The 26348-nt window shown below is 50.3% G+C and overlaps 1 protein-coding gene and 1 non-coding gene across 8 annotated transcripts in view; one reads left to right on the forward strand and one right to left on the reverse strand.

Annotated features, from left to right (window-relative positions):
- The first annotated feature begins 294 nt into the window (after nt 1-294).
- LOC137217792 (F-box-like/WD repeat-containing protein TBL1X) overlaps nt 295-26348 on the forward strand; it is a 230092-nt gene continuing 204038 nt past the window's right edge. For 2 of the 7 annotated variants that reach the window (XM_067724732.1, XM_067724739.1), the window contains exon 1: nt 2025-2176. The gene's annotated coding sequence lies outside the window, so the exon portion shown is untranslated. Of the gene's footprint in view, nt 431-934; nt 1058-1415; nt 1439-2023; nt 2177-22992; nt 23067-26348 lie in introns of those variants that run through there. The other 5 variants (XM_067724735.1, XM_067724736.1, XM_067724733.1 and 2 more) reach the window with 5 other exon arrangements.
- LOC137217921 (U6 spliceosomal RNA) lies at nt 21700-21801 on the reverse strand. The gene has a single exon (XR_010940313.1). It is a non-coding gene; the product is annotated as a U6 spliceosomal RNA (small nuclear RNA).

The raw sequence follows: 26348 nt of genomic DNA on the forward strand, positions 1-26348 counted from the left end.
GGCTACTCGAGAGTGTGCGGTAGCCGGGGGCCGTGTCCCAGTAAAGCCGAGAGCTGTAATGATGTCAACTTGTTATTTACTTTCCAAATCTGAATGACTGAGCAAGGCGAAAGGAGAATCAATCAACCACAATGTGACCCTACAGGCGGAAAAAACGCAGCGCTCCCACCAGCAGGCGCTGGGGGAAGGGAAGCACGTGTAACCGGGGCAGGGTTGCATCAGGAGCTCGCTCGGGTTTTCTGTTGCCCCCCTGGTTTTTCGATTGCCTGTTAATACCTCAGCGTCAGTCCTCACAAGCCCAAGGAGCCCGGGAGCAACGACGGGCAGGCTCAAGGGAAGGTCCCACCACGTCCTTTTGGGGGGCCTTGCATGGCAACTGATACAAAATAAGGCAAAATCTATTCTGCTGATTCACAATTATGGAGACTGTGTAAGTGTATCTTTTATTGATGTGCTCTAATAATAATGTGCAGCAACCGTCGTTTTACATCACTGACGTTTCACAGCAATATTTGGCAGCATAATTTTTAGTCTGCCTTTTTGATGGAGGACCAGCCCCTTAAACACTCACCTCGGGCCCCCTCTCCGCAGAACCAGTACAGCAAATGGCCCCGTATCCCAGCAAGGAGCAAGTGAGGTTCCAGTGTAAAACGCTGAGTGTGTACTGGGCTCTTGGGGTGAAGCTCCTTATACGCCAAAGGGAGGGGCAAACTTATTCTAAAATGTTCGGCAAAGCAGACACCCAAGGTGCCGGCGGGTGGGTGCAGATGTCTGTTTAAGTGAACTCAGGCCTCGAGAGGGGGGCAGTTGTCACCAAGCAGCAGGGGAGGCAGGAGCGCTGGGGCCTCGGGTTCACCAGGGCTGGGCCGAGCGAGCTGCGGCAACCTTAGCACTTGGCTGGGGCCCGACGCCCGACGCCTCCGGGCGGGGGCGGGGGTGAGAAGGCCCGAGGGCCCGGCTTCTTCCCCCTGCCCCCGCCGGGAGCCTCCACCCCGTTGGGCCCGAGTTTCTTTCTCCCCACGCACTGCCGGCTCTTCGCTGGAGGCATTTTGCAAAGGTCGAGGCTCCCCCTGGGCCTCCACTTTTCCGGGGAGGGGAGGAGACCATTGGGGTGCCCTCCCGGCCGCCGATTTTGAGGGAGCGGCGTCCTCAGGCAGGTTGCAAGGGTTCTGCTAGGGCAGCTGGGCGGCTGCTTCTTGGAGGTGGGGGAGGGTAACAGAGCGGTGGTCCGGTTCCCCCCTCCCCTGGAAACCGCGGTGCTGGTGACCAGGCTCCTGTCCCGTGCTGGCTGGGTCCGGGCCTGGGACGGGGTGGGCACAGGCCTGCGTCTCCTTCCGCCCGCATGGAGGCCACGAGGGAGGGACGGGGTTCGGATACACTAGGGAGACCCGGATTCCCTTCAGCCACTCCGGGCGCGGCGGGGAGAGCAGAGTCAGGGGTGAGGGACGGGGGAGGGTCGCAGGTTACCCCGCCGTGGGGGCGGGGCGGGCCGGGACGCGAGTCTTCCCTGGAGCCCTGGGGGAGGGGCTGTTGGGGGCGGACTCTCCCCCTCGTGGCTGTGGGGGAGGGCAGGCCTGGTGTCCTCACCCTCAGTGGGGGAGGGACCAGCTTGGGACGCGCCCCTCCCCCCCGGGCGTGGGGGGGGCTCGGGAGGGGAACCCGGGCTCCAGTCCCCGGGCGGTGGGGGAGGGTGCGGGCTGGGGGCCGTGGGGGGAGGGGCCGGCCCGGCGGCGGAGGCGGCCTCCCTGGCAGTCCTCCCGGCCGGGGTCGGCGCGCTGGCGGCCGCTCCCCCCGGAGGTCACTGCCCGTGCCGGTCCCTCCCGCCGTCCCGCCCTCTGCCGCCGCCACCGCTCCCGCCCCAGCCCCCCCCCGCACTCTCTGCGCTCGGGAGCGAGGTGCCGCCAGCGCCCCCGCCCCGCCGCTGCCGCCGCCGCCGCCGCCGCCGCCGCCGCCGCCGCCGCAGCGCCCTCGGCCGCCATTCGGCATCCGAAACTTTCCAGCGCCCGCGCCTCTCGGGGACTCGGCTGCGGCGGGGCGGGGGCGGCCCGGGGGCGGCGCGCGGCTGCTCCGGGCGCCGGGCCCTCCTCGGCCGCGGCACGGCCCGGGCTCGGAGACGGCCGGCCGGAGGGAGGTTCGGGGCGGCGGCGCCGCCGCAAGTTGCGCTGCTCGCGGCGAGGTGAGTGTGCGGGGCTCGGCCGGCCGGGTGGCCGGCCGGGCGCGGGGTGGGGCGGGGCGGGGTGGCGCGAACTTGTCCCGCGTGGGGGCCGGCGGTTCCCTCCCTCCGGGGTCAGACCGGCGGCCCGGGGCTCCCGCACGCTCCGCCCGCCTCCGGGGCTCTGGAGGGGCAGGTCCCCCAGTGTCTCCCGGGCTTGGGCTGGGGTGCGGCGCGCTCCCTGCAGGCTGCACAATACCCCGTTTTGGCTGCTCCCCAAAGTGCCGGCGCGTTGGGGGCGGGCGGAGGCTGGGGGGGCTCCTTTGTTTCGGGGAGGGGGAGGCGGCCGGCAAGTTTGAGGAAGCGCTCGATTTGTCCCCCGGTGCCCCTTTGTCTGCCCAACCCGGGGCTGGCTGGACGGACCTGCGCCGCCGCGGGATCCCCCGTGGGGGGAGGGGAGCCCCATTCATCCCCGGGCGCGGGCCGGCCAGTCCCGGGCTGGCTGGAAGCGCGGCGGCGCGGGCCCTGGGCGGCTCAGTTTCCGAGGCGCAGAAACTGTCAACGAAGTCGGGAGATCCCCAGCCCGAGCGAGGAGCGCGGGCTGGGGGCGACTTCGGCGGACGGGGGGCGTCCCTGGTCTGGCCAGGTCTGCGGAGCGCGGCCTGGGGAGGCTGCAGACCTGTTGCTCCCGGGCTGGGGGAGGGGTGCCTCCAGATTCGCGTCCCGGGCGCTGCTCACCAGGGGGACCTTGCCCACGGGGGCCGGTTTTCGGAACGGGGTGGTGCGCGCCTTCGGGGGTCGCCGGGTCTGTGACAGTTGCGGGCGCTGGGTTAGGGCCTGCCCTTCACGTGCGCTGTCCGTGCGCTGTGAGGCCCGCGCCAGGGCTCGTTCTTAGCACGGCCTCGCATTTTCCGCGCCCCTCGCTTTGGAAATTCCACAAAGTTAGAGTCGGAGGTGGGTTTTTTTTTTCTTTTCTGTCGCTGATGTTGTAGAGCAGAACCCCCAAAGAAACAAGCTCCAGGTTCTGTCCCTTGTGCCACGGTTTCTGCTTTGTTTTGTCACATGTGGTTTGACCTGACTGCTGGATGTTTTTCTCTCCAGGAGCGCCGCCTGGGTCCCTGGGTTAACCTGAAAGGGGAGGGGCGGGACTCCAGCCTGGGAGGGGGAGGGGAGCGCCCCTCTTCAGTCCTGAACGGTGGTCTCGGGGTAGGAAATGGCCCAGGACGATTTTATGAAAAGTTTACAACTAGTCATTCCTAGGAAAGACGCGATGGGGGTGGGGGGCGAATGTTGAGTATGGAACAGTTTAGACGTGAAGATGACGCTTTTATATTAAGGGATGTTAATATCTCAAACGTCCGGCAGATTTTCGTGGAAAACCCCCCAGCTGGATAATGAGTCCAGGGATGAAAAGTTGAAGTGCATCACTTGACCCACTTATGAAGATCGCCCCTTAAGGATATTCCAGAGCTGAAGGGAACGCACACCTGTGGGATGAAAATGGAGACTTCAGGTGTTGATTTGGTGTTGTGCACAGCAGGGTGTGTGTCACTGGATCTTCTCAGGCTGGCTCTTCTTGCGTTTCTGCCCGGGGCTTAAGTCACTCCAGGAACTGTCAACACCCCCCATTTAAATTTCGCACCTTGACCCTTAAGTCTTCCCAAGCTCACCCCTCCCGAAGGTTTGGGTGTTTAAATGAAGTGTGTGGCGTCTAGTTGGTCCCGAGTCTTCACCTTCAACCATGGGAGCCTCAGTTTTCTCATCTGTGTGATGGCGTCATGAGTCTACCTGGGTGGGCTGTTCGGAGGGTTTCAGCGCTAGCCAGCAGAAAGGGGAATAGAGCCCCTGAGTCCACCTGCATCAGGACACCATGCTTTGCTAGAAAAGCAGTCTTTGTCCCCGTTTGGCCTGAACTAGTGAAAGGGCCCACCCTGTTGTTGTGCTCTACCGTTGACCTTCAAGTCCTGTAACTTTTCTGAGTGTCGTTTTCTATGTGTGTAAAAATAAAAACGGGAACTGAAATCGTGGTACTCGTTGGGTAGTGCAAGGACAGAAAGAGGGAATGTAAGTGTAAGTTTTCTGAAAACTACAGAGCTGCCTGTAAGTTTTAGCTGTTGGTATTGTGCAGGTGGAATCATTTTCCTAATGTTACTCTAATGCCATGCAGTGAGGATTTTACACGCACTTAATACCCTGTGTGCAGCAGTTATTTCCTTCCTGCTTCACAGTCCACTGACTTGCTAATACGTGGTGGAGGGAGGATTGTTTGATTCCGAAAGCCCACCTCTTAAGCTTGGTGTTATCTTGCCTTCCTGTGTATACATTGTGTGAATCTTCCCACTTGGAGACAAGCTCATTAAATTACACACACACACAATTTCTCCCTCCCTCCCTCCCTCCCTCCCTCTCTCTCTCCCCCACACAGAAGAACCTACATTGAAATCTGTTTATACACCTAGATGAATCTCAACAGAAATCATGAAATGTCCACCACAGTGGAAAGATTGTTTTTGTCTATAGCTTAATTATCCAGTGTGGCAGCCACTAGCCAACATGTGCATGTTTAGATTCAAATTAACTAAAATTCAGTAACCATTCTGTTGTTACTAAAATAAACAACTCTGTTGTTGCAGTGCTTTACCCATAATTCACATACTCAATAGATGTGTGTGGCTAGTGGCCGCCATATTGGGACAGCGCAGAACTTGCAGAACGTTCTATGGGAGGGAGATTCTCTATAGTTACTGCAAGTAAGGATTAATAAAGAAGGCAGTAGAGAGAGTTAGTCTACTTTTTGTGGGAGGAGGGGAGAGGCTGTAAGAGTTTGAAGTAATTTACTGGTAGACTTTAAAAAGAAAGGCAGGTGCATTTCAGCTAGCAGGTGACCTAGGAAAGTGATTTCAGTGAGATTTGACAGCTGTGGTTTTTGAGATTGAGGTGGTTTGGATCACTTTTGATTTAGAAAACCAGAACTCCAAGCTAGAGTCTCTCACTGAGTATTTAACCTTGGACATGGCATTTAGTGGCTCTCTGCCTTAGTTTCCCCATCTGTAAAATGGCATAGCCAGGCCCCACGTGGCCCGCCTTTGTGTGTGTCGCGGCGCACATCTCTCGGGATGGTGGGGAGCCCAAGGTGTCACCGTCAGTGAAGCCCCACGTAGGTGATTAGAGGCCTTACCTGATACGTTTAAAGCCTTGCTCACCATGGGCTACCGACTCCTCCCCCCAAGTTTAGGCCTTAAGTTTTAATTTCTTGAGGGCAAAATCTTCTGTTATTAAAAGGCTGATCAGGAATCCTTCCAACAAAGTGAGGCTTAACAGTAGTCAAAGTATTTTTAAAAAGTGGCTGAGCGCTGGCCGCTTCCTGTAGACGGGTCCCTGAGTCAGGATGTTATTTTTATTACTTAGCTGGTGTGTTCTTTGCATAGTCTTTTGTATTTTTTTATAGCAGCCTATTAGAAATTTTATTTGTGGTTGGGGGGGAAAACCCAGTTTTGCATCTGTGAGAGGTGACTTCCCAGATCGCCCTCTGCCATTTGTCCTCACTCTTGCCTTGTCTCAGGACTGCTGTGACCTGTCAAGCCTTTGAGACACCTGGGATATCCATGATTCTCTTCCAGAGGCGGGCAATGGGTTCCTGCAGAGGGAAGCCAGGCCCCCAAGAGCCATCTCACGTAGGTCCCGAGTGTCAGGAGTTCAGACCCTTCCTCAGTTACCTGTTGGGAGGGAGGACCCCACACCCCAACCCTGAGGCTGCCCCCTCTGAGCTTTCCGCCAGGTGTCTGCGTCTTGGGCCCTGCACACGTGGTTATTGCCAGGCCTGACCCGGGCCCGAGGACAAGCACGATCGCTCTGCCCTGTGAGGCGAGACCGTCCCAGGTGTGGTGTCCCCGATACCTTGCATTTGCCTCCTTTTTCTCCCGTAAAAAAGAAGAGTACGTGACTCCCAGTAAGTTGTTAATCTGTCACCGCCCAAGACATTCAAAAAATAGTTTCAATCGGGAAGCAAGACTAAAGTCATTTTGTAAACATTTTTTTTTTTAAGTTGGAAAGATAAACTTTTTTTTTTTCCATAACTAGGTTTAGCGTGAAGGAAGTAACTGGCCTCTTGAGTGGAGACTGGATGTGAGTTTTTCCCTCGGGTCTGGCCCTCCTTGGCCCTTGCGCCCTGTCCATCCTTTCCATGGGGCTCGACCAACCGGATGGCCCTGGCCACATTAGCAGAAAGAGGCCCAGCAACCAAAATGAATGCTGGGTGTGGGAAGGGACAGACGGGCAACATGTTTATAGACGGAAAAGAGAGCCTGCTCTGAGAAAATGAGTTTCAGACCTCAAGGGGAAAATGCCGTCATTAAGGAGTGTGCTCCCCGGGAACTTGGCCATGGAGGCGGCCGCCTCCTGCAAAGCCCTCCCGTGCAGTTATCGCCGGCATCAGATATTTATTGGGAATCCGCTGCCTGATTGAAGATTGCAGATGTGAACTGGAAGCCATTGAAAAGTTAAATCGGAGCAAATTTAAACTTGAAAACAGAGGACAGAGTATTTTCTTCTGATAGAGGAAGCTGGGTTCCGTTTCCATGGCTTTGGTTTGTTCTTGGTCCTTGGAGGGAAGAGGTCGAGCTGGAGGGCGACTCGCAGGCTCGCGAGAAAGGGTGACTTAGAGACGAAGGTAGAGGAGATGGTTGTTCACGGAGGCCGTCTGTTCAGCCTTGAACTCTGGAAGCTTGTAGTCAGCCCATGGTTCTCAGGGCAGTTTGGTCCCCTACCGTCAAGCAGCTTTTGGCAATGTCTGGAGACGTGTGGTTGTTACACGTTGGGGGAGGGGGACGGTGATGTTCCTGGCATCCCGGGGGGGGGCGGGGGGTCCGTGGATGCTGCGTAACATCCCACAGGGCACGGGACAGACTCACCCCAGAGAACGACCCGGCGCTGGATGCCCGTGATGCTAGGGTGGAGACACCAGCCCTGAGTTGTGCTGTCAGCTGTGCAGTCCTGTTTCGAGCAAGGTCCACGGGCAGGTGGACGTCAAGATAGGTATCCGGCGCTGTGGTTCTCACGGCTCCCGTAGGCCATTTTGGGATACATTAGGAAGTAAATGAGAAGGGAAAGGAGGCGGCGGGAAGCGGATGGCCTTTGAGAAGAAAGAAACGGGAGCGGCGCAAGGCCAGGAGGTGTTGGGGACGGGAGGGGGGGGCGGTGCGAGTCCCCTGAGCTCTGTCTCAACTGGATTAGAGCCCCCGATGCCAGCGCTCCTGCATGGCGCCTTCCTGTTGGTTTTGCTGATGTCATTGCAGATTGACCAGGTCTCACTTTTGATCGGCTTCTTGGGACTTGGGTATTTATCAGGGGAGCACCGGTTCCTGGCTCCTGTTTTCGGACCCTCTCTGTGCCCAGCGAAATGTCGGTTAACCTGGCCTCGGGGTAAGCTCCGTTTGGGAGGGCGGGGACAGGTCAGGATGGGAGGTGGGCGGGGACAGGTCAGGGTGGGAGGTGTTTGCTGCTTGCAGGACCGTGGCTTCTGTTTCAGGCCCCGTCCTCTCCTGTGAATAGTTGATTCGGGAAGGGCCGGGGGGACAGCTGGGTGCGGACCTGCAGTGGGGCCCTCTTCCAGGGCTGGGCACGGCTGGCACCTGGAGTCTGGTCCTCCGGAGCCAGCCCGTGGCCCCGTGTCCTGTTACCCCCCCAGAGGAGCGCCAGGCCCAGCCTGGTTGGGGGCCCTGTGGGCTCCTGTGGTCATGGGGTCGGGGACGTGGTCGCAGGGAAACCTGGTTTGCAGCCAGTTCACCATGCACTCACTGCCTCTGGGCACATCCGTTACCTTCTGTAGCCTTAGGTTTCTTCTTGAGAGAGAAAGAAAATAAAATCTGTTTCTCAGGCTTGTATTAACAGAAGGAGGATTCTTATCGTGCTTGGAGCTCAGTGTCCTTAGGTTTTCCTCTACTCTGAAGCTGGGAATTGGTGTGGAAATATCCAATGATGACAAAAATAATAATACATCTTTTTTAGTTACGGTGGTCTCCATCAATGGCTTGCTTGCTTTTCTTATCTCCCCTCCCCACCCCCACCCTTAAGTTAAATTTCAGGGCTGGCATACGCACACAAACACACACACATGCTATATACAGACACATGTATATCCTCTATATATTTCCTAAATTTACTATATGATAAATTATGAATTTCAGCATGCTTAAATTTCTGTAACCACCACCATCATCAGGATACCAAACAACTAAATTCCGTTACCCCAGAGGTGTCCGCGGTGCTTTGCCTCCACACTCCCCACTCCCTCAGCCCCTAACCTGGGGCGCCTGCCCATCAGCTCCGCTCTCCTGGTCTTGGTAATCGCATTTTAACTCAGGATGAAATGCCTAATAGTGAATCTCTCCACTCTTCCGGCGCCTTCCTTGACTCGTGAACTTTACACTGTAGCACACTTGGGCCCGTGTGTTTTCCTCAGAATGATTTTGCACTGTGGATTTTATCAAAAGCAAGGAAAAGCCAAAACTTAGAGTTTCTTAATACTTGTAAGAAATCATAGTGAAAAAGTATCAGGTGTCGTGTTGGAGCCGCCTGTAGGATTTGCGCATTTCCTACGCCAGTTGATCCTTGCTGCCAGATCAGTTGAGATGGGACATTTTTGGATGCACTTTCAGAGACTTTTTGGAGCAGTACTATGTAAAATGTATCAGTAGGTTAGACTCATGTCTTTAGTTTCAAAAACAGGACACACATTAAGAGGCGTGGTTTTCCCAGTGGGTTGATAACGTGACCGTAAAGTGCGCTAAAAATATCCAGTTGTGTTTGCATTAGTTTGTTGTAGAAATGAATTCCTACATCTATGTTTCTGTGTGGTGGTGAACCGGAATTTTACCTTGGGTCGTAATTTCACTATTTGTGATCGAATAAGGAATATCGTGTTTTCTAGAGGATCCTTCACCTGGCGTCTGGGTCAGTTGTGTCCTGCCTTGGGTTGCCCGCCTGCTTGTGTGAAGTTGTTGAACCTGTGTGTGTCCTCACTTGCAAGTGAAAGGCTTGATGAGCTGATCTTGAGGCCTCTCCTACCCCGTGTGTGCGGATTGTAATGTGGAAAAGGCATACGTTAAATGTTGCGTGGGCTCTTTTTTTTTTAAAACACTTTTGTAGGTTAAGGATTATGGTGGTTTTATATTAACTAGCAGTTTGGGTAAACTATGTTCCATGCTTTAACTATCGTTTTACCCATGATTGAAGTAAACAATATTCAGCTTAACATCGCTAAGTTACTGTAAAAAAAAGCCCGAGCGGTTCAGAAGACACTTTGGGCTGTGGGGTGCCTCTGAATAACTCTTACGAGCGTTGTAGTTTCCCAGTCTCAGGAGACCCCGTAAAATAAGCACAAACAATGCTCACGGCAAAATTCATAGTGTTTAGAAGAGAGTGTCTCTGCCTTGAATTCCTGTCATTTTTTCCTATCGTGGTGGATGGAGCTGGAATCCTGAAAAGAAAACATGAGAGTTTTCTTTGCTTACTTCTCTTGAGCCTGGAACCCAGAAAATGACCCCAGATAGCCAGCCCTGAGCACTTTCCTTTCTGGAATACTTTCCGCCAACCCCCAGGGAGAATACAGAGGCAGGAGGAGGTGAGCACTCTCCCGGCGCCCCCCCCCGCCCCCCCCGCCGGCGTGATCACCTTCTCTCTCTCCAAGATACTGAAGGCTTTCCTCATGTCTACTGCAACCTGGACACCCAACCTCATCCATGTTGAAGCAAGGCTAGAGGGACACTGTCCGCTTCTTGGAGAGCTTAACTCATAACTATTACAGACTTGCCGGTTGTCATTGGGCTTTAGAGTCTGTGTGAACATCCGGTATCCAGTTTGCAAACACTTCTGCTTGTTTAAACTTTCCGATAGATGGAAATTCGGGCAAAAGAAGCTTACTGTATGTGATGCCATTTTATTTCTTAAATCAGTAATAACAGATACTTTAATATGGTAAGACTACGTAAGTCACGATTGGGAACTGGAGAAAATTCCGTGTAACAGAGCAGTGCTTTTTGTTTCTAGTGCGTTGGGGTGATTTTTAGCCTTAGCCAGATCAGCTCTACCCTTCGAGGTACTCTTGTTATCTTGACATCCGTTTGAAGATGAGAAATGAGAAAGTGGAGCTGGAGGGATGTTACCCCGTTCATATGATGCAGACATCTGTAGCACCGGTATGCAAACATAATTCTCAGCACCTATAAAGTTCCAGGTGGTTGCCGAGTTTTGGGTTGTATTTAGAAAAGCAACTGAGTAGAGAATTGATGTCTCTACCATTTGATTTATTTAGGAGACAGAATAAACTTGGGTCCTTGCCTTAGGTTCTTTTTACAGCAGAATCTTATCAGGCATTTTAATCCCTTGAAACTTGAATGCCAACTCTGTGTTGGTAAAGACTCAAGTATTCACAGTTATCAATGTAAAAACAACGGTTGCCAGTCTCTGACAGTCCCAGGTCAGTCTTGGGAGACACGCTTTGGTTTAGCTCCTAATTTGATTATGAAAAAATACCACATTAGGTTTGTATTTCTAAGATGCACGATGATTCTGTGCCAGTTTCAACAATTTCTAGAGATCTGTAGCGTAATTCTTCAAAAAGCCTTGCCAGGAGAAACAGCATTGGAGGGGCACTCAGCTCAGAAGTTGATGAAAATAAGAAGTAATGATCTCATGTGTCCAGGGCATCACAGAAATCGTTGTAGACCAGATGAGAACAAGGGGAGAGGCCTGTGGAAATTAGACTCGCCTGATAGATTTCATGGGACTCTGGTAAATTTCATGGGCCTCCTAGGACATTTCCTTGAAACCAGTAGTCTCCATGTTTAGTTGGGGCAGAGGGTGACAGAAATGCCTTGTCTCAGGTTTTAATTCACAAAGTGGGCTCCCAAGTGGACTGGATATCATATCTCTGGCAGTGACAATGAGATTTACTGGAGTGCAGGAAGAAACTTAAGTTCTCTGTTTATTTATTTTTATGTAATAGTTACAAAGTGTCTATTTGTGGTCTATGAGAAATGCATATAATGATCGTTGAGTGTTATCTCTAGTTAATACGTTACGTGAGTTGGAGTTAATGCTTAAAAGGTTTTCACTGAGAGGGATATGCAGTGAGAAAGCATCTAGAGATCACTGATGGGGTCCCCAGAGGTGAGAGGGGCTGATATTGAAGTCCCTGAATAAAGTGGGACACAGATGTGTTCCCCTTTTTCCGTCTGGCTTCACCTGCCACGGTGTGTGTGTGTGTGTGTGTGTGTGTACACACACACACACACACGTGTTGTGACTGAGATCTGACAGCTTAGAGATTGGACATACCTCCAGAGGCACAGCTGTTAATGATGTGACTTGGGGAAGAAAGAACATACGCTGACAGGGTACTGTGCACGTTTTGGATCTACAGGATTGTGCGTGTTTTTAAAGCTGAAAAAATATTTGTGTTTCAGAACCAGATGACAATATCTCAGTTGCAGGTGCACGAGGAAACTTTGGAACAATGCTGTGCTTTTTAAGCATTTCATGACGCTGCAGTGTTTTCATAATCACTTAATTCTGTTTATAAATCAGCTGCTTTCATTGACGGATGCCCTCAGGGCTCCCAGGAACCAGGCTTTTTGTCAAATAGGTGATTCAAACTTTAAAAGATGGGAGATAGCGCTGGAACTGGGTTGTGATAAAAGTCTCTCAGTGCCTTCAGTCTGGCTGTTTATTTGTTGTTGTTTTCTTCCAGAAACATATTTCATCCATCGTGGTGGTTATTAAATCTTTTATTTTTTGCATTTCACATTAGAGGCTTTTTAAAAGAGAAAACTGTCATTTTAGTTGATGCTGTATTACTGGTGTTACAGAGAGTAAATAAATACAAGAGTTACATTCACACCCCGGACCACATTGTGGCCTGTGGAGGTGAGACATAGGACTCACCTCCAAACTGCAGGTCTTTGGCTGAGGTCGTTTGCTGAGAACGGCTGAAGCTTTGGTTTTCATGACACCAAGTGTCGACCGCAAGTAGTTCCAGGTTTCCGCACCAGCCTTTTTGTTTGTTTAATTTGAAATGATTGGTGCGTTAGCTTCGGTTTTGTGTGGGATTTTCGGTGTCTGTGCCTGTTTTCCCTTTGTGGATGATGAGTTTGCAGCATAGCTCTGTATGTAAAGGGAAGCTGACGTTGGTCTTGTTCTCTGTACCGTCGGGGCACCAGGGCCACACGCCATTTCACAGTCGGCAGGATCCACGTGGACATTCATTTGTCCTTTGGTAAACGGATATATTTATCTCCTACTTAAAAAAAAAAATTGCTTCTCTTTACAGTAATATTCAGAACGCACCTACTGTGAAGAGAGGAGAAGCAGGAAGTAGTTTTTTTTTTTTTTTTTTTGTCTGCACCACGTGGCCTGCGGGATCTTAGTTCCCCCACCAGGGATCGAACCCAGGCCCTCCAGGCCCTCGGCAGTGAACGCACGGAGTTCCAACCACTGGACAGCCAGGGAATTCCCAGGAAGTAGAATTTTTGACATCTACATTATGCACCTTTGTCTCTGCTCTCCAGAGATCAGGACATTTAAGCTCCCGTAACAAATTTAGTTTTAATGAAAGTCTTTGGGAATGTCCTTTATCTGCCCCGTGCCTGCCCATCTAAGAGGAGGGAGAAATTACACTAAGTATTTTGCTTTTAGCCGGTTTCCTTGAGCCTTGTCCATGTCCTGACTTCTTGCCAGCAGGTCAGCTAGACACTGGTCAGTCGCTTCAGGTCTGGACAGGAATCTTTTTCTGTCTTTGTTGTTGATAATTTTCTAATAATTATTCATTTGATTATTTGCCAGCCAAATTACCCTAAATAATATTCAGAGATGTATCAGAGACTAGCCGCATCCTGAGACTGTTCGCAGAAGTGGGCACAAAATTTGATTTTATTTCCTAAATGTGTACCTCAGGTACTCACGAAGTGCAGAGACCTGTGTATACCCTCTGGGAGTTAGAGGCCCAGGTGTACAGAGCAGGAATGTAGGGGAACAGTAGCACCAAGTGTTTGCGTCAACGGGACGTGAAATCTCCAGGTATGCTAACCTTTGAGGGAAGATCTGAAAACAGATGAGTTTGTGGTGGTGTGAATTACCACTCACATCATTTCCGTCAGGGAGGCAGTTACTCTTCTTGGGAAGCTCGGGTTATTAGAATCAGCTATCTTCATTTTCCCACAAAAATATAAATCAGTTGTGGTTCAGATAATTGTATGTGAGGCTTTACCACTGGAAATTTGAAGTTAGCGGAATTGTACACCCCTGGTTAATTACATTAGTATACTCAAACTAAATATAGGATACGATTAGCTCATGGAAATGTTTCCTTTTTCTTTCAGTCAGTACAGCTTCTGTCCACCCAATAGTTAATAGTTTTTAATTCCATTATGTAATTTTTGATCATCCTGTGTTTCCAGAAAAGTTAACTGAATAAAACTAGAGACTGTATGTTTTCACTATTTCCCAATTCATATTTAAACATGAAATGGTGCACAGAATAAGCTGTCCTTTGTGAATTTTAATTTTCTCAGCTCCTGGCACAATAGAGGGGTAAGCTGGGGTCCCATTTTTTTTTTAGTTTTTATTTATTTATATTTATTTTTGGCTGTGTTGGGTCTGCGTTTCCGTGTGAGGGCTTTCTCTGGTTGCGGAGAGCGGGGGCCACTTTTCATCACGGTGCGCGGGCCTCTCACTGTCCCGACCCCTCTTGTTGCGGAGCACAAGCTCCAGACGCACAGGCTCAGTAGTTGTGGCACACGGGCCTAGTTGCTCCGCGGCATGTGGGATCTTCCCACACCAGGGCTCAAACCCGTGTCCCCTGCATTGGCAGGCAGATTCTCAACCGCTGCGCCACCAGGGAAGCCCTGGGGTCCCATTTTTCTGCGTGGCTTTTGCTTTAAGGGAAGTTTGGGTTTGGTTCATAGTTTGCTATCGAAGAGTATGTTCAACCTTCTTGAATTACCTGTTGTGTTTGCTTTTCCATTGAATGTTCTATCTTTGGACAAGGAATATATTTTTCTGTATGGGTTTCTGGTGGCCCGGATGTTCATCAGAGCGGAATTTCTCTGTGTCCGCACTGCTGCCATTGGGCAGTTTGGCTGTTCTGTAGTTCCTAGTGTTGAGTTGGACACACTGTAGATTCAGGTTGGCTGTCATTCCTTTTGCAAGCTATGTGATACTTTTGTTTTATTTGGGTTTGCCATAGATGTTTGCTTTGCCTTGGGATGGCTGTAGATGGCCACCTGTGGTGATAAATTTCACGCAGATCTCCAAATCCCATTTAAGGTCTAGTTGGTTTTCAGGAACCCTGTTACTGAGGTGTAAATTACATACCAAAAAAAAGCACCCACTTCAAGTGTACAGTTTCAGTGATTTTTAGTCATTTTACCGAGTGGTGCAGCCATCGGTCATCATCCAGGTTTCAAGCATTTTCATTCCACAGTAAGATCGCTCACGTCTTCAGGAATGTCATGTCATCCGTTCCTGCGCCCCCTGCCAGCCCCAGGCAGCCACTAATCTCCTTTCTGTCTCTGTAGATTTCCCTTTGCTCGGAACCCGATGGTGGGAGGTGATTTAGTGAACCTTCCCCGCCCCCTCTCCAGAAGAGGGGTACCTAGGGAGAGTGCAGGGCCGCACGGGGAGCCTTGGTGTCCTCCCTGTAAGATCAGGATAGAGATGGGTTGGTTGCAGGCTCTCAAGGCGGAGCCATGCGGGAAGTAAGTAGCTCTGTGGAAAGACAAAAAGGTCATTATTCCCGTCTCACCCCTGGCTTCTTCGTGACTTTTTTTTTTCTTAAATTCTATATATATGTGTTAGCCTACGGTAGTTGTCTTTCTCTTTCTGACTTACTTCACTCTGTATGACAGACTCTAGATCCATCCACCTCATTACAAATAGCTCAATTTCATTTCTTTTTATGGCTGAGTAATATTCCATTGTATATGTGTGCCACATTTTCTTTATCCATTCATCTGTTGATGGACACTTAGGTTGTTTCCATCTCCGGGCTATTGTAAATAGAGCTGCAATAAACATTTGGTACATGACTCTTTTTGAATTATGGTTTTCTCAGGGTATATGCCCAGTAGTGGGATTGCTGGGTCATATGGCAGGAATAAAGACACAGACCTACTAGAGAACGGACTTGAGGATATGGGGAGGGGGAAGGGTGAGCTGTGACAAAGCGAGAGAGAGGCATGGACATATATACACTACCAAACGTAAGGTAGATAGCTAGTGGGAAGCAGCCGCATAGCACAGGGAGATCAGCTCGGTGCTTTGTGACCACCTAGAGGGGTGGGACAGGGAGGGTGGGAGGGAGGGAGACGCAAGGGAGAAGAGATATGGGAACATATATATGTATAACTGATTCACTTTGTTATACAGCAGAAACTAACACACCGTTGTAAAGCAGTTATACCCCAATAAAGATGTTAAAAAAAAAGAAAGAAAAAAACTTTTACATTTAGGGACTTCCCTGGCAGTTCAGTAGTTAAGACTTTGCGCTTCCATTGCAGGGGGCACAGGTTTGGTCCCTGGTTGGTGAACTAAGATCCCGTATGCCCTTGCGGCACGTCCCCCCAAAAAGAGAGAGAGAAACGTTTACTTGTAGTCAGCAAACTGAAGCTAGAGGAGTTCGTCTTATATTTAGGGTCATACTAATCGTGAAGAATCGTGCATAAAGGGCTGCATTGGACAGGTGCGGAGTCTGGACAAGGAACTGCGTTTACAGTGATGGACTCAGTCCCTGGAGAACCCAGGACACAGCCATAGGGCAGTCAACCCTCCATGCCCCTGCTGCCTCCTCCTTGAAATCCCGTCCTGTTTCTTTCATGGCGTTGGATGTTTGACTTTGACGGAAGTTCCGTCTTGGTCGGGATATACCTTAGCTCAGTGGTCCTCCACCAAGGACAGTTTTGCTCCCAAGGGACGCTGGACAATGTCTGGGGGCCTTTCTGGTTGTTACCAATGGGGAAGGGGTGTCAGTGGCATCTAGTGGATAGAGGTCAGGGGCGCTGCCCAGCATCCTGTAATGCAGGGGATGAGGCCCCAAGGCCCACAAAGAATTACTCAACCCAAGAGGTCATTAGTGCCGAGGTCAAGCATCCCGCCTTAGAAGCTTGAATCTCGTGGTTGAAGACTTGGTAAAGTTGAAGGACTAAAACCCGCATCAGACTTAGAGAAGTTGGGAAATCTATCCGTCCTCATACATTCCAGGGAAATACGGATCTTTTTCTACAGCAAAGGACAAGCAAGGTTTTGGGAGCTAACTTCAGAGGGAAAAGAAATTCCTTTAGAAGTATTCATTTACAAATAAACAGCGAAATTACGCGAGACGTCTGGGGTTTGATCTGGAAATCGCACTTCATCCTTATCTCTTCCCCAAGAACTGAGAAAGGAGGGCGGAAGATCCTGAGTGAAGAGACTCCACGTTGATGACTGTGCTGGAAGGGAGTGGCTGCCGTGAGCCCAGCCTTTCAGTGCATCTGCTTACGGCCCTCCCTCCAGGGTTTTGGTTTCTATAGGGTTTTCATTTGCTGTGCGGAGTTCGGAGCGTGCAGTGTGCAGGGTGTCACAATAGCCAGGCCTCCACCCCTTGTTCTCTTCATCTGGTCAACCTTTGAGCCCCCTGAGAAGTTCAGGGCCCTCTGCCTGGGCCCCAGCCCGCTTACCTGCGTGCATCCCCTTCTCTGCCCTGCATCTCCCAGCAGGAGCTGCCCCGCACCCCTGCGGCACTTGTTGCTACCCGAGGGGGGGGCCCTCTCCCTGCCTGCACCCCTGCAGCCGGCCTTGCTTTGGGGGCTTCCAAAATGCAAGGCTTTTCCTCTGAACAGATTCTGGGTTTTGTTTCTTTTTCCTGTTCTAAGCTGGGTCCTGTTTCTAAGGTGATACCTAAGAATATGCTGATTTCCCTGAATCCCCGCACTGTGGGGTTGTAACTCCCAGCTCCTCCGGCAGAATAACCGATATTAGCAGTCCACAGTGTGATGTGGTAGATTCTGTTTCTGGCATGTTCAGCTGTCCATGTACAACTGTGTAGTCTTCCGTTTTTATCTATATGGGATCATATTACACTGGTTTTGCACCATCTGCTTGCTTGCTTTTTTTTACCCCTTTGTTAAGGTATAATTAAAGTACAGTAAACCAGGCGTATATAAGGTGTGCACGGTCATCAGTTTTCTCCTATGTTTGCTGTCTTGAGTGTGGTGCTGGCTCCTCGGACACGTGCATATCAAGATAACACGTATTTTCGTGGCTTCCACATTTCCCTGTGCCTTTCTGTAATCTCTCTCTGCTTCCCCCCACCTCCGGGCAACAATTGATGGCTTTCTATTACTAGATGGGTTGGTTTGCATATCCTAGAATTCTGTATCAGTGAAATTGCACACTGTGTGCTCATTATTTTGCCTGGCTTCTTTCACTCGGCCTGGTGATTTTCGGCTTTATCCATGTTGTGGCCTGTGTCACTAATTCATCCCCTCTTATGACTGGGTAGGATTCCATCAGGTATGGACGCACCACCGTGGATCCATTCACGCGTTGTTGGACACCTGGGTTGTTTCCATTTTGGGGGTTATTATGAATAGTGCTGCTGTAAATATTTTTGTGACCTTACCACTGGTTCTCAAACTTCATTGTGTACCAGTGCCCTGTGGAGGGCTTGTGAAAACACAGGTTGCCAGGCCCCATCCCCAGAATTTCTGAGTCAGTAAATCTGGGCGGGGCCCGAGACTCTGCATTTCCAGCAAGTTCCCAGCTGACACTGATGCTCCTGGTCTGAGGCCCACACGTGCCTTAGAGGAAGTCTTTGTAGACTGTGACTGTTAGTTGTTCCAAAAGTTTCTCTCCTAGACTGTTCCTTATAACGTTGCTCATGGTCTTAACCACCAAGCTTCCCATTTCTGTACGCTTGGATGTGTCCGTCTTTCCTCTTGGCTTCCTTATTATGTCAAGGGGCTAATACCAGGAATAACTCGGGATGCGTGGGTCGGCGTGCTGATGAACGCCAAACGCCGGCCGTGATACCCTGCCGACTCTTGTGGGATCTGACTTGCGCCCTGTCTGCGGTTGCCGGGGTCACCTTCTGAGGAAATGGTCCAGGCCCAGGTGGGGCGGGATTGGACCCAGGCCCTGCGCCAGGGGCTCCCCATGCTGCTGGGTCCACTGCAATCTTAAGGCTGCTCACCCGCCTTTCCTCTCACAGGGGAGCAATACCTATCCTTTCTCCATCCCATCCCCTCCCGTCTGAAACAGCCAGCCCAAGCCAGTCAACGTATTTTACTTTCAGTTTGCTTTTCGGGAGTCTAATCTGAATCTGCTGACCTGGAGCAGCCGGAAGTTATCAGTAGACGTTTGCTGCCGTAGCCAGTGTATTTGTTACCATTGTTTTTTTATTTTGGAGAGAGAGAATACTTTCGTTATAGAGGGTTGCTTTAAATTACTGAGAACGGTTACTTTTGCAGAATCGTCTTCCTGCATTTCATCGTGAGCCCCAGGCGTCCCACTTTGCTCCTCAGCCCGTTCCATAAACCACCTCTGGTCACAGTTTGCTACCGACCTCTGCTCAGGCGTTCCAGAATCTTTACTGTGGAGTGGGCTGGTGCGCAGGATTGCAGGCTTGTTAAGTAAACTAACCTCCTTGGGGTGGTTAAATTTTTTAAAGTTTGCAGTGACTTGTAATCATTGGCTGATATCTTAGTGGTTGTTTCCTCTTCCTCTCTCTTCTTCTCCTATTTTTTAATATGACAGCTTTATTGAGATATAACTTACATACCATGCAACTCACTCATTCAAAGTGTGTATAACTCAGTACTTTCCTGGTATTTTTACAGAGTTGTGCAGTCATCGCCACTGTCTAATTCTGTAGCATTTTTATCACCCTGAAAGAAACCCCTTACCCATTAAGCCATCACTTCCCAAATCCCCTCTCCACCCAGCCCCTGGCAACCAATGATCTGCTTTTTGTTCCTGTGGATTTGCCTATTCCGGACATCTTCTATAAATGGAATCACACAATATGTACCCTTTGCTGTCTAGCTTTCTTCCCTTAGCGTTAGGTCTTTGAGGCGTGTCCATGTTGTAGTGTGTGTTATTCCAGTTTCTTGGTGAACGTTTTGTGGAATCTCTGGGTAATCAAGGAGGGCTTGGGGCCTGGGGTGGGGAATCAGGTGGAAGAATGTTACGGGCTGGGTAAACCCGGGGCACGGGCTGCTCCTTTCAGATGACGTTGAAATGGAAAACGGTTCACAGAAGGAGCCATGTTTTATAAGACCATTTCCAGTTCAGCTTCCAATTGGGCGTACACTGTATCTGCCTTCTCCTTCTCTTTAGTTCCATCTCTTCCCCTAAATTTCAACCTAGAAAACAGTTGTGGTCAGTTAAAGCTGTGTCTGCTGACCCCTCTTTTGTGCTGCCTTTTGGACGGCATTTTATTTTCTAAATTTATTTTTGGCTGCACTGGGTCTTCTTTGCTGTGTGCAGGCTTTCTCTAGTTGCGGCGAGCGGGGGCTACTCGTCGTTGCGGTGCGCGGGCTTCTCATTGCGGGTGCGCAGGCTTCTCATTGCGGTGGCTTCTCTTGTTATGGAGCACGGGCTCTAGGCCCACGGGCTTCAGTAGTTGCAGCACACAGGCTCAGTAGTTGGCGGCACGCGGCCTCCAGGGCATGTGGGCTTCAGTAGTGGTGGCGCGTGGGCTCAGTAGTTGTGGCTCGTGGGCCCTAGAGCGCAGGCTCAGTAGTTGTGGCGCACAGGTTTAGCTGCCCCGCGGCATGTGGGATCTTCCCGGGCCGGGGCTCGAACCTGCATTGGCAGGCGGATTCTTAACCACTGAGCCACCAGAGAAGTCCCTGGATGGGATTTTAGAGGGTCCTTTCTTGGTGTGAGACGTAGGAAGCCTGTAGTCCCCAAGGGGGTAGTGTGAAGTTGCTCTGGGGTCGCGGGGTTCCAACCAGCTAGACTTTGGCTGCGTTCTGGGGCCTCCCTGAAGCCACAACGCCGGCTTAGACTGAGACAGAGTCGTAGAGTTGTTTACTTTTCTGAATGTATAAGCCTTCTGCCTCTGTAGAGCCATAAATTACCGTTCCGGGGTCAGGTGGGAGAATATGGAGGCTGATTTTTCCCCAGCTCTCCATAGGCACGACTTTCTGGGGTGTCTGTGCCTTGAACAGAGAGCTTATTGGTAAGGCTGAAGGTCATGTGTGTTTTCTCCGTTGATCTTATAATTGACTGTGTTAGTTTCCTGTCACTCTTGGGACAGATGACCCCAAACTTCCTGCCTTGAACGACTCCGCTCTGTTATCTTATAGTTGCAGAGGTTGCAAGTCTGAGATGGGTCTCCCTGTGTCAGTGGGGCCGCCTTCTTTTCCAGAGGCTTTCGGGAGAAGCCAGTCCTTGCCTCTTCCTGCTTCTAGAGGCCGCCTGCATTCCCTGGCTCATGGCCCCTTCTTCCATCTTCAAACCCAGCAGTGCAGCATCTCTGATCATTCCTCTTTGGTCACGTGTCTCTCTGACCACAGCCTGGAGAGATTGCCCACTTTTTAGGGCTCACGTGATTACATTGCCCTCCCCCCCCATCCAAGATAATCTCCCCTGCTCAGCATCCTTAACTTCATCGCATCTGCAGAGTCCTTTTGGCCATGCACGGTAACACTGTCACAGGGCCCAGGGATTAGGGCATGGGACTGTCTGGGGGCCATTATTCTCTGGCTCCATTGACAGTCTCCAAGGAGACTTATTTCCTTTGTTTCTGTCTCTTAATTTGTTCCTCTGAGCCCTGCAAGGTTTGTATATTTATTTAATATTTGCTGTTTGTCTCTTGAATGATTCAGAAGTCGTGGAGCTGTTTGGTCGGTGTGCCTGCCTTTCACTGAGATGGAGCCACTGGCTGAGTCTTGATTTACCTCTGAGCACACCCGGTTGTTTTCTGTCTTGGAAGGACCTGGGATTTTTGGTGCTGATCGAACACATTTGTATGTCTAGAGCCTCTCCTTCCCAAGAACTCCATAGTTGGTGGGTGGCCCTGCCACTGTCAGTTTGAGGGTCTCTCGGGGACTCTGACAGAACTATTCCCTGGAGTTAGTGTCTCACAGTCTGAGTCAGCTGTGGGAAAGACCACCACGATGTGAGAAGAGTGGGACCTGGCCCCCAGGACTTCAAAGATACCATGTGTGCCTTTATGGGGACTGAATTGGTGGGTTTGTGGCTCCATACAAGAGTGGAGGAAGACAGGTGGGGGTAGGGACAGAAAAGTCATAATAATATCCACTTGTTAATCAGCATTTTGGTTCAGAAATATTTGGGGAGTGTATCAGTCAGCTTTCTGCTTTGCTGATGATGTGTAACAAACAGCACCCCCGCATACAAAGGCTTACAGAAACAAGCACTTATTTCTTTACAGAATTTTTTAAAATTGAGGTAACGGTTTATAACATGTAAGTTTTCTGTGTACAGTACCGTATTTTGACATCTCTGTATGCTGGAGCGTGCTCACCACCGAAAGTTTAGTTTCCATCAAAAATACGGAATGCTTCATGAATTTTTGTTACCCTTGTACAGGGGCCATGTTAATCCCTGTATCTTTCCAGTTTTAATATATGTGCTGCTGAAAAGAGCACCAAGCACTTATTTCTTGCTTACTGGTCAGTGGGTGGTGAGGTGTGGCTCTTCTGGGCTCAGCTGGGTGGGATCAGGGAGGCCTGGTCAGGCTCTGGGCTGGGTTTAGGACTGAGCTCCTAATCTCCTCCTTCTGAGGCTAGTAGCCTCTTGGGGCATGTACTTCTGCCCCTCCTATCTGGTATAAGAAGAAGCCAAGCTACATCACGCAGTCACGTTTAAAACCTCTGCCTGTCCTTCCCACTAATGCTCGTTGACCGGAGCAAGTGTCGTGGCCAGATCCCACATCCATGGGCTGGGGAGGGCTGTTCCAGTCGGGAGGTCATGCAGAGTCACACAGCAAAGGGGGCAAAAGGCACGTGTGTTAAGAGGCAAGAGGGAAGAAGCAGGATTGTGATACCTTCTGCCCTGTTGGTGTGTGGGAAGGAAGATGACCCCAGTGGACGAGACTGATGCACCCAGTTATATCCAGGAAAATAGCCCCGTAGGTGGATGTTGGAAGCAGCAGGTGCCTGTGAAATAGGTAGCTTCCTTGGTTCCATCTTAGAACAGGGGTTCTCAGCTGGGCAGGTGGTGGGGGCACAATCGTGTCCCCCCAGGGACATCTGGCAACATCTGGAGACATTCTGTTGTAACTAGGGGAGAGGGTGCACCTGGCATCTAGTGGGTAGAGGCCAGGGACGCTGCTCAGCATGGAACAGTGCACAGGACGGTCCCCCACAAGGAATTACCTGGCCTGGGTCCACATGTGCCCAGGCTGAAGAGCCCTGCACAGATGCAGTTTCCAGGTGACTGTCGTGCACTTTGAAGTTTGAGCACCACATCTTGCAGGACTGTCTCCACTGGGAAGGGCAATTGGCAGTCCTTTCCATATAAAGACATAAAGCCCTCCCGAGGAAAAAGGAGTTGTTTAATCTCTCCCAGATGGCTGTGTGGAAGCAGGTTACAGCCCAAGGGTCTTGGCTAGGTCTCTGTGATTTCTGTGACTTATTCTCATCGGCTTGGTACTGTATTAATTCTTTAAATTTTATTAATTTTTTTTTTTGCACAGCCTAATAAATGGACCATTTATTTGGTGTTGGAAAATCTGTTTTTTATTAGGAGATTTCCATTATGAGCTTAATACTCTTTTTTTCCAGGTGGCCTTTTGCCCACTGTTTCTCTTACGCATGTATTTTCTCTTTCCTCACCAGCAAGACTGCAAGTACTTGACAGCAGAGATCACGCCTTAGGTTTCCTTTCGGCCCTGCACCGTAGCAAGCACACGGTAATTATGGGTCAGTTGCTCATGGTGTCCTTTGCAGTGCACGTTGTGCTGCATGGCTAAGGGTCGTTTATCGTGTTTCCATGCACCAGCCTTTTGTCTCTTGCTGTAAATTCTGTTTCCAGTCTTTGGGGGCTGATGCCTTAGCGTGTTGACACTCGGTTGCTTTGTGGCCAAAAGAAAGTTTTGACCTCATTAGAGGAGGGAGCCGTGTCACTGAGAGGCTGACAGCCTCCTTCCTCCTCTCACACAAGTGTTGTTTTATTTTGGTGATTGAAATGTTGAGGGTATGAAAAAAAAATCAGAGGATCTGACTTGCTGGCGGGACAAGCAGAGGACAGTGCTGTGAGTGAGGGAGTGAAAGCCTGTCTATTCCCACCCGCATCGTCGTGCACAGCAAGCAGATAGAGATTTTCTGCTAAAAAGCTGGCTGCGGAAGCACTTGCTCTAGAGGATGCTGTGTCACCTAGAATTGGCTGTCATCAGATCAGCCAAGTATCACCTCTCGGGGCGACCAGCAAGTTACGGAAGTAACTCTGTTGTGCAGAACTTTCTATTTCTCTCTTTCGTTCTCTCCCTTTCCCCCTCGGTTGAGTGCTGTTTAAATGAAATGGTTCTCCTTGATTGTGTCTTTAGTACAGTAGTTGTGAGAGCAAAGCTTTTGTTCTTCCTGATTCCCTGTTGAGAAAAGACATCTCCTGGCTTGTGGGATGCAGGGGCGGGGGGTCAGGACCCACAGAGACAGTTCCATCCTTCAACTGTCCTTTTTTATTTTCATTTCATTTTTTAAAAATTGAGATATAATTGACATATAACGTATTAGCCGAAGGTGTGTAACATAATTATTTGATATATGTAAACATTGTGATGTGATCACCACAATAGGTTTAGTTAACATCCATCATCACACATAGTTACTCATTTCTTTTTCTTGTGATGAGAACTTTTTTTTTAATCTTTATTTATTTATTTTTGGCCACGTTGGGTCTTCGTTGCTGCACGCGGGCTTTCTCTAGTTGCGACGAGCGGGGGCTACTCTTTGTTGCGGTGCGTGGGCTTCTCATTGCGGTGGCTTCTCTTGTTGCGGAGCATGGGCTCTAGGTGCGTGGGCTTCAGTAGTTGTGGCACACGGCCTCAGTAGTTGTGGCATACGGGCTTAGTTGCTCCGTCCATGGGATACATGTGGGATCTTCCCGGACCAGGGCTCAAACCCGTGTCCCCTGCATTGGCAGGCGGATTCTTAACCACTGCGCCACCAGGGAAGTCCCGTGATGAGAACTTTTAAGATTTATTCTCTTAGCAACGTTCAGATATACTCTCCAGTATTGTTAACTACAGTCATGTGTTACGTTGAATCCCCCGGACTTACTCACTTACGTATGTATGTATGTATGTATGCATGTATGTATGCATGTATGCATGCATGCATGTATGTATGTATGTATTTATTGGCTGCGCTGGATCTCAGTCGCACTTGCGGGATCTTCCGATGTGGCGTGTGGGATCTGGTTCCCAGACCAGGGATGGAACCCGGGCCCCCTGCATTGGGAGCGCGGAGTCCTAGCCACTGGACCGCCAGGGAGGTCCCGGGACTTAACGTATTTTACGGCTGGAAGTCTGCACCTTTGATGCTCTTCACCCACATCCCCTCTCCCGCCGCCTCTGGCCACCACCATCTGTCCTCTGTGCCTTTGAGGTGTCAGTTCTTCTCTACCACCTTGTTGGCTGCCCTGTCACCTCCTGGGCTGTGAGGGCACCAAGTTGGTGTGTCTGACAAAGCAGGTGACCTAGGAGGTCGCATGGAGTAAAGGAGGAGATTAAATAGAAGTATGTGAACTAAATGAAAATTATGTGAACTACAAAATGAGAAAGGCCCTGAGCTGCCGCATTTCCACATGCAGGTCTAGCAGTGTCACGTTATGCTACCGACCTTGGCAATTTTTCCAGCTGTCCTTCTGTCTAAAATACAACTTACATGAAAATGAGCCCATCCCTTGGAACTTAGTGGTTAGGAAACTGGAGTCAGGTTTGGGGAAAGGGACCCTCACCTTGTTAGACCCGACACCCCCCTCCCCTCAAGAGGCACCTGGACTGTTACTCATGGCGAACAAGTTGAGCTGAACGGCACTGAGGAGGAAATGGAACTTCCCTTTCTGTTGGGCGTGCCTGTAGCAAGACGTTCTGAGCACCGATTCTTGTCTCACAGCAGAACGTGATTCATGTTACTGTCGCTTACGGAGTAGAGTGTTGTTGAGATTGGGGGTGGGTGGGTGTGTGCGTGCGCGAAGGGGAGAGGAGCGGCCGGATGAAGCCGTGGGGAACGCAGGGAATATGTTGGAAGATGTGCTTTCGAGGACAAACAGTAAACTTTTGGCAATAGGCTGAGTTTGTGACCTGTGACTCAGACAGTGTGATTGAGGGAGGTTCCAGTGGTCATTTACTTCCAGCCTTCTTCTTATCGGTGCCACGGGGCAGTGTCTTATTCAGCTTTCCAGAACACTCTCTAGGAACTTTTTATGCTTGATGGAGATGGTATTTCTCCTCTCACTTCACTGTGGTTTAAAGAACTGGGAACTGGCGTTACAAGCCGTCTCCACGTTCCTTTGATGATTGTGTAATTTATCAGTGGAGAGTTGCCCATGACCTTCCTGGCATCTGACTTCTCACAGGGTACCTGCGCTCACGGTCTGCCTGTGGAACACGTATAATGGAGAGTGAAGACTTTTACAAGTAGGTGGGTCCTCCTGATTGGAAATTGGGGTTATTTGAGCCAACGCAAGTCAGTTCCTGACCTTATCCAAGATTAACTGCATTAAATCAAAGAAGACCCATATAACTGTAGGTTATAATTCTTTTTTTTTTTTTTGGTCCGATACCAAGACTGAAGTTTCCCTGGAAAGAGCGCTTGAATAAGAGCAGAAGGATTGAATTTTAGGCCTAATGCTATCATTAACCACCCACTTGACACTGGCCCCAAGAGAATAAAGGAATCATCGTTTTTCTTCTGTCAGCTGATCACTTGGGCCACATGCTCTCCAAAAGGTTCCAGCACACAACGTGGTAGATCCGTTTTCAAGACTGTCCTCAGCCCCTAGTCTGAGTTACTGGTGTTATGGGGGGTTGCTCTATCACTTGCAGCGGTAAGAACTGTGTATGGTGAAACCCGGTGGCCAGAAAGCTGTCTTTGGAATGTTCTCTTGTCACTTGTTAGGGAATGCGCTGTAATAATGTTCCCTGGAACTTTCAATGACTAAACTGCCTTGAACAGGAGTCAGGAAAGGCCCA

This window comes from Pseudorca crassidens, chromosome Y (assembly GCF_039906515.1).
Source record: "Pseudorca crassidens isolate mPseCra1 chromosome Y, mPseCra1.hap1, whole genome shotgun sequence".
Classification (NCBI taxonomy): Eukaryota; Metazoa; Chordata; class Mammalia; order Artiodactyla; family Delphinidae; genus Pseudorca; species Pseudorca crassidens.